This window comes from Zingiber officinale, chromosome 4B (assembly GCF_018446385.1).
Source record: "Zingiber officinale cultivar Zhangliang chromosome 4B, Zo_v1.1, whole genome shotgun sequence".
NCBI classification, from domain to species: Eukaryota; Viridiplantae; Streptophyta; class Magnoliopsida; order Zingiberales; family Zingiberaceae; genus Zingiber; species Zingiber officinale.
Window position 1 is genome coordinate 52,761,305 of NC_055993.1, and position 8,462 is coordinate 52,769,766.

The window sequence follows — 8,462 nt, forward strand, 5'->3', positions numbered from 1 at the left end:
CTCAAAACTTCTAGGTAGCGTTTGGAGGATCATATCGATCTGGGTTTCCCCATCAATTTCTCCTCCAAGGATCTGTATCTCGTTCAGATAAGCCATCATCTTTAGGATATGATCCCTTACAGGAGTACCCTCTTGCATGGTAGCTGTCATTATCTTTCTCATAGCTTCTTGTCTAGAAGCCCTATCCTGATGACCAAAGAGTTCCTTGAGATTGTTCAAAATATCATAAGCTGTTGGTAAATCTTTATGCTGATGTTGCAATACATTTGACATTGAAGCCAAAATGTAACACCGCGCCATCTCATCTGCCTTTACCCATCTCTTATGATATTCAATCTCCTCTTGGGTAGATTCACCAGTGGGTGCATCAGGACAAGGTTCAGTCAGATAGCTTTCAGCAGTCAGAACAATGTCCAGGTTCCTTTTCCAATCTATGTAATTAGGTCCAGTAAGTCTATTTTGTTGAAGTATGATGGACAGTGGATTGAAAGTCATCCTAAGAATCACAAATAACTTTTGGTCAGAACTCTAAATTTAGAATAATATTGATTCCTCAAACAATACTATTTTAAATTAACCAACACCTCATAACACCGTGAATTTTGTATGCCACGTTAGTGTGGACGTATACAAATTCAACATTTGTAAAAGGAGGGTTTTAACCCATTAATTTTATTATCTTGTCAACCTAAATTTTTGACAAATAAAATTAATAGTTGGTATTATTTGGTCACACAAATAATAGTAGTGACTCCGTTGGGGAGGATACTATTAGATGTGTCTAAGTGTATACCATTACTTGACACTAAGTTCATTAATAAGATTATGCCCCTTCCGTTGGGGAAGATCACACGCTCTTAATTAATTTCCTATAGCCATCCAAAATTGAAAGTCTGTTCTAGTGATCCACAAACAAGCTCATCCGTTATGGAGGAAGGCACTCAGAGCCAACGCGCAAACTTGTTTGTATCACTTACAAACCAGTAATGGAGACCATGGGATTTATTTAAAATCCCTCTCCCACTTAGTTATTTATAAATGAGGAATTTTAACTATGCTAGCCTACTAAACTTGTAAACTAACATGCACACACAGCACAATATAAAAGCAATAAATAGAAAATTTAATTTTCAACTATTATGGCTTTTATCTCTAGTTGTTCTCCGTGTGTTGTCATCCCAAGCTGCTGCCATATTTGGCCACCGCCACCGGGTCTAGCTGTCGCATCCATCTTGCTCCTAGTTCCGCTGCGCCTCTGGTCCTTAGAAGGTTCCACGCTTTGCAAGATTCGATCCATGACATAAATAGAATTTACATTTTGATCCTATATTCCATAAAAGGAATGTACATGTATCTAGATAAAAATAAAATCCTAATAAAACTAAATACAACTCCTGTTGTATTTTAATACAATCATGCACACACATATAAATGCCCTTGACATGTCCAAGGGTCCAATCACACACATAATAACTAAAAGCCATAATAGTTGGATCCTGCATCCACAAAGTTAGCACATCCTACTATTAACCTGCCTAAATTATGTATGACATGTGCATAATTAAACTAAATACCAAATACACAGAGGCAAAACCCTAGCTCTGATACCAATTGTTGGTTGCTACTCGGAAAACCTATAGGTTCCACTGTACAAAAATTTTGTACAAAGATCTGAACCTTTTCCTAGCTACCATGTGTTCTTTTAAATTAAATTTTGGATCGCCTGGAACTTAACACGTTTGATCCAAAACTTAATCTATTTGTTCTTTTAGGTTTTGACTTGGATCTCCTGCGGAACTTAACACGTTCGACCCAAGTCTCCTTAAGTTATTAATTCCATTAAATATTAATTTCCATAAAAGGTTCCCAGTACTGACGTGGCAAGGCACATGGCCTTCTTGGATATGGGAGCAACCACCACCGACTAGACAAAACCTTTAATAGAAAGCTAATATTTAATTTCCTAAAATAACTTTAGGTTAACCAAAGAGAACAATCAAATCACAAGGAAAAGAAAGAAACAAAAGAACACAACATCGAAAAACATATTCGAAATACTAGAACGTAAGCCTCTTGTATTTAGTATTATTTCCATAAATAACTAGCATGATGCGGAAAAGGAAAAACTACTAGTTATACCTTCTAGAAAGACCTCTTGATCTTCTACCATATTCCTCTTCTAACCTCGGACGTTGTGTGGGCAACGATCTACCAAGATGAGAAAACACCAACCACCTTCTTCTCCTCCAAGCAAGGTTCGGCCACAAAGGAAAAACTTCACCAAGGAGGAAAACCAAAATACTAACCAAGCTCCAAGAGATGCTAGCTTTCTCTCCTTCTTCTTCTTCTTCTCCAAGTAGTATCCGGCCACCACAAGAGCTCCAATGGAAGAGGGAGATTCGGCCACCACAAGAGGAAGAGAGGGAGAGGTTGGCCGGCCACACCAAGGAACAAAAGAGGGAGAGAAATAATAGATGTTGTGTCTCATGAAGGCACCCTCACCCCTTCTTTTATATTCCTTTGCCTAGGCAAATTAGGAAATTTAATTACAATAAAATTTCCTCAATTTCCTTGACATGATTTAATTTAGAAAAATAAAATTAATTTTCCAAATCAAACTTCAATGACCGGCCACATCATTGGAGAACAAATTGGGCAAGTTTTAATCAATAATTAAAACTTCCTAATTTGTTTCCGGAAATTTTAAAAAATAAAATTTCTCTTTAAAATCTCTTCATGGTTGATAAAAGGAAATTTCTATAATTTTAATTTTATCAACATGTGAATAATTTTTAAAGAGAAAATAAAACATCTCTCCAATCTACAAATAAGGAAAGAGATCTAATCTCTTTCTTTAATCTTTTGTAGATCTTTTACAATAGAGATATTTTAATTTTAATTCTCTTTAAATTATATCTTCCACATAATAATAAAAATTAAAATTAAATTTCTTTTTAAATTTAGTTTGGCAGGCCCCCACTAGCTTGGGTTCAAGCTAGGGCCGGCCACCCAATAATATACCTAGGCCGGCCCTAGCTTGTTCCCAAGTTAGCTTGGCCGACCCCTATTGGGTGGATATAGAAGGTGGGTATAGGTGGGTATAGAACTCTATAAATAAGAGGCTACGATAGGGACCGAGTGGAGGAATTGGTTTTGGTCTCCCGATAAAATTAAGCATCCCGTGTTCGCCCCGAACACACAACTTAATTTTATCAATGATAATTCATTCCACTAGAGAACTATCATTGAACTACCTCACCAATCCCAAATTACATTTTTGGGCTCCTTCTTATTATGAGTGTGTTAGTCTCCCTGTGTTTAAGATATCGAATGTCCACTAATTAAGTGAGTTACTGACAACTCATTTAATTAATATCTAAGTCCAAGAGTAGTACCACTCAACCTTATTATCATGTCGGACTAAGTCCACCTGCAGGGTTTAACATGACAATCTTTATGAGCTCCTCTTGAGGACATTATCAACCTAGTATCTCTAGGACACAGTTTCCTTCTATAATCAACAACACACACTATAAGTGATACCATTTCCCAACTTATCGAGTTTATTGATTTATCGAACTAAATCTCACCCATTGATAAATTAAAGAAATAAATATCAAACATATGTGCTTGTTATTATATAAGGATTAAGAGCACACACTTCCATAATAACTAAGGTCTTTGTTCCTTTATAAAGTCAGTATAAAAGAAACGACCTCTAATGGTCCTACTCAATACACTCTGAGTGTACTAGTGTAATTATATAGTCAAGATAAACTAATACCTAATTACACTACGACCTTCTAATGGTTTGTTCCTTTCCATTTTAGTCGTGAGCTACTGTTTATAATTTATAAGGTACTGATAACATCATCTTCTGCATGTGACACCACATACTATGTTATCTACAATATAAATTAAATGAACAACAACAAACAAATGTAGACAATTTAACCAAATGTGATTCTTTATACATAATGAATGTTTACAAAGCTTAGGCTTTCAGTATACACTCCAACAATGCGAGTCATGCCTACGAGGCAAGATGACCAAGACTCCCTTTAGTTGGCACAGCGAAAGAGCGACTAATTTCTTATATACTCCAGAACTCAGAAAGAACATACTGAACATCTGAAGACAGTATTACAGGTTCTTCGGCAGAGACAGTTGTACGTGAAGTTCTCCAAGTGCGAGTTTTGGCTCAATCAAATGTCCTTCCTAGGTCACATTATTTCCAAGGATGGGGTTATGGTAGACCCGATAAAAATAGAAGCTGTGAGTAACTGGAATAGACCCAAGAATGTCAGTGAAATCAGAAGTTTCCTTGGGCTAGCAGGCTAGTATAGGAAATTTGTAGAGAGCTTCTCAAGGATTGCCTCTCCGTTGACTATACTTACCAGAAAGAATAGAAAATTTGAGTGGACAGCGGATTGTGAGAAGAGTTTCATTGAACTGAAAAGGAGACTGACCAGTGCTCCAATCCTGACTCTTCCAGAACATGGCGGGAGCTTTGATATTTACAGCGATACTTCTAAATTGGGACTCAGAGCTGTACTGATGCAGAATGGCAAAGCCATTGCCTACACCTCGAGGCAACTCAAGGATTATGAGAAGAGCTATCCTACTCATGACCTTGAGTTAGCAGCAGTAGTCTTCGCTCTCAAAGTCTGGAGGCATTACTTATACGGAGCTAAGTGCAAGATTTACACATATCACCAGAGTCTGAAGTATTTCTTCACTCAGAAAGACACTACAAGAAATTTTGGATTTAACCACACTTAATAGACAACAATTTTTCAAGAAATTGTTGTCTTTTTTCCATTTAACAACAGTTTTATTGAAAACTGTTGTTGTTCACCATAATATTTTTTAAATAACAACAGTTTTTCAAAAAACTGTTGTCTAATGTATGTCAAAGACAACGGTTTTAAAAAACTATTGTCTTTTAGTGTTGCTTATATGATAATATACAACAGTTTTATTAAACTGTTGTCTATTGAATGTTGTTGAATCTTAAAAACATAACAGTTTTATTAAACTGTTGTCTATTGAATGTTGTTGAATCTTGAAAACACAACAGTTTTTTTAACTTCATGAAAAAAAACCTAAAACCCACTTCTCTGTAACTCTTCAACGAATAAAAACCTATCTCCGACTCCTTCGCGACTCCTCCGCGAAAGACGCTCCTCGTCGCTCTCGCTGGGAACCATTAGGCAATGGGCTATGGGAGGAAGGGCCTAACTTAAATAATTAGTTGAAGGCGACGGGATTTATAGAGTCCAATGCGGCGGGGAGGTGAGCTTTCGCTCTCCGATGGTTGGGAGAATGGCGCAGGGAAGGCGGAAGGGCCCGTCACGATTTGGGTTGTTTTGGTTTGCATCTGGACTTGCGATCTGAATCCGAGCTTCGCTTTTGGCGCCACCGATCCCAACGACGGTGAGTGAGTTAATAGTCTCGTTGAGGGTTTGATGTAAAATACCGGAAATGGGCATAACATCATAAGGGAATTTTTGGAAATTTTTCGGGAATTTTTCGGAGCTCATACGGACGAGTTAACGGGGATAAAAATGGGACCCGGAAAAGCCTGTTTAGGTTACCCCATTTAAGCGAGGAAAAGTTAGATTTATTTATTTTCTTTTTGTATTTTCTTTTCCTTATTTTTCTTTTTCCCCCGCTCCCCCGCTGTTTCCTTCCCTCGACGCCGAACCCGTGCCCTACTTCTTCCTCCCCCGCGCGCCCGACTGTGCCCTAACCGCCTCTCCCAACCGGCTATGCAAACCGCCGTTTCCTCTCGCGGATAAACCCTCGGCCAAGCTCGCTTTCCTCTTCTTCTCCTCTGCCGACGCTGACCCCCTTTCCCTGTGCCCTAGCCGCCATCCATCGAGACCTTCTTCTTCCTCTTTCCCCAAGCGCCGGCGACGAATCTGCCACCGCCGATCCACTGCCACCCTTGTGTGACGACGCCGCCGCCGACTTTTGATCCGAGCAGCATCGCCACACCCTTGCCCCAGTGCCGAGCCGTCCAATTCCGTGCCCTATTTTGGGTTCACAGTCGGCCGACTCTCCTTCTCCACGCCGAGCCCTAGTTTCCCGAGGCCGATCTCTTCCTCTTTGCCGAGGTTTTTGTTGCTGCTTTCCACTGCGGACTCACAACCGATCACCGCCGATTTCCACACTGCGGCTGATCGCTACTGTTTCCTTCATCCGGTCCAGCCCTAGTTCTTCATTGGTGCCCTAGATCTGATCTGCCCATCTCCAGCTACTCAGGTCAGTGACTCCACCTGGGTTTTATTTACAGCAACCTCATGGGCTGTGAGGCTACGAATGAATGTTCGGATGTGGTATTGATGTGAGTTTGATTTGTCTACTTAGTTTCAGTGATACTGTTCGCCATCTATTCGGAGCATCAGTTGTTATCACTGGCCATAATTTCCAGCAAACTCACAACAATGTGAGTGTAGACAAGATTTTCATTCGAGAAGAAACTTACTTCTTAATATCAACTATCTTTATATTCTTTGTGATGCAATATCATTTACCTCTTGTATCTGCTCAAAATAAGTTTCTTATTCATAATTATGGTTTTACCTTCAATACTGTCAAACCTACATGTCCATGAATACTTTCTACTCTATCATACTCCACTCTCTGATAAAGGGGCCTTTTTACTGCAGGGACCTGTCTTACAATTCTCTTAATGTTGTTAGGCTTTTTTCTTGTAGTGTCTTCTGCTTGGTGCAGGAAATGGCAGAGGCTGTGACGAAAGATTTTGGAAGGATTGACATCTTTGTGCATTCTCTTGCCAATGGACCAGAGGTACTACCTTACACCATATAATCATGATGTTTTTTTTACTTTAGTTCTAAATTATGGTTTTCATAAATAGGTAACGAAGCCACTCTTGGAGACATCTAGAAGAGGGTTTCTTGCTACAATTTCAGCTTTGAGTTACTCTTTTGTCTCCCTGCTTCGACACTTTCTTCCAATAATGAATCCAGGTTTCTTTCGATTCCATGAAAACAAAACAATTGCATGTTCCATTTGTGTGTATATTTCAACTTGAGATCCTGACAAGAACATCATTATCAATCCATCATTATATCTTCTTCTTTACACACAGAATAAAGCAATGCTAGTAGTTATAATAAAACCCAAAATAATGTTATCAAACAATTCCTTTTCTTGTTGGCACATAGATTTTATATCTCATCTTCACTTTGTTTTGGATGTCTCCGTTAAACATGTCAAGCGGTGCTTCAATATCTTTGACATACATAGCTTCCGAAAGGGCAATCCCAGGGTATAACCTTTTCCCTTGTTTATTCCAAAGTTTATAATTTGGAATACTTGTTTAGTTCTTGCATCAACTTGCAGATACGAAGGTGGAATGAGCTCAGCAAAAGCTGCATTGGAGAGCGATACAAAAGTAAGTTCAACTCTTCTGCATTGTCAAGTCCTGCTAGTGTTTGGAAATATTTAAACCCAAACTATATGGTAGTTCACTCATCTAAGATTATATTTGGCAAAATATAGATTCAATAATTTTGATGTTTTCAGCATTTGTTTTTGGATGTAGGTGCTGGCTTTTGAACTGCACTTGCTTGCCACAAAGCATCAGGTAATTATATAATTAGTAACCATTTGGTGATTGTTATCATACACGATATGATGGCTTTTCTTCAGTTCAATAGACATATTTTTACCTACTGCTCTGTATTCCTATGTTCCTTTCTCTGTCTATGCCATGTTTTACATTGATCTTTCAATTGGCATTTGACTTGAGATTTACCCACGCATGAAATTCTGCAGTTTGTTTATATCACTTGATTATAGAAATTTGTTGAAGAGTTGTCTCGTTTTTGTTTATTTGATCTATGAATTTGTTTGCATTTGCATTATTTTCAATTCCTGAGATGTTAAACACTTCTAGTTGCTTCCTTATACATTGAAGAATGTTTTAAAACATTCTTCAACCTAGCTCTTGATTGTTAATTTTAGTCAATTATAGTGGTAATTGTTAGATCCTTTATTTATTTTAATTAATCTCTATTTGTATATTCCATTATCTAATTAATCAATGACTTATTAATCAATGGTGCTTATTTTTGTTTATTAATCTCTATGAATTAATGTTGCTTGATCACTGGGAAAAATAATATTTGCATGGTTTATAATAGAAGCTTTGTATGCAATGACATAAAATGAAAATTCTGCTTAATAAGAAATTTAAGAGCCACCATATTGTTTCAAGAGGTTACCATTTATGTTACATAGATAACGCTTTTTGTACTTCTATTAGATGACTAGATCAAATGGCTTTTATGATTATGTAACATTTATGTAGTGCAATTAGAATCACGCGTACAGTTTAGTTTCTAATTTGTAATATATATCTTTATTCGAATAGGTGCCCTCAAGAGTACTGGGAAGAATGCCGACAAACTAAAAAAATGGAGAGACTT

The 8,462-nt window shown here is 37.8% G+C and overlaps 1 long non-coding RNA gene across 1 annotated transcript; it reads left to right on the top strand.

The window, feature by feature from the left end:
* Positions 1-6,960: 6,960 nt before the first annotated feature.
* Positions 6,961-8,462, top strand: LOC121977545. The gene is made up of 5 exons (XR_006110911.1): positions 6,961-6,998; positions 7,250-7,300; positions 7,375-7,426; positions 7,577-7,618; positions 8,408-8,462. It is a non-coding gene; the product is annotated as an uncharacterized LOC121977545 (long non-coding RNA).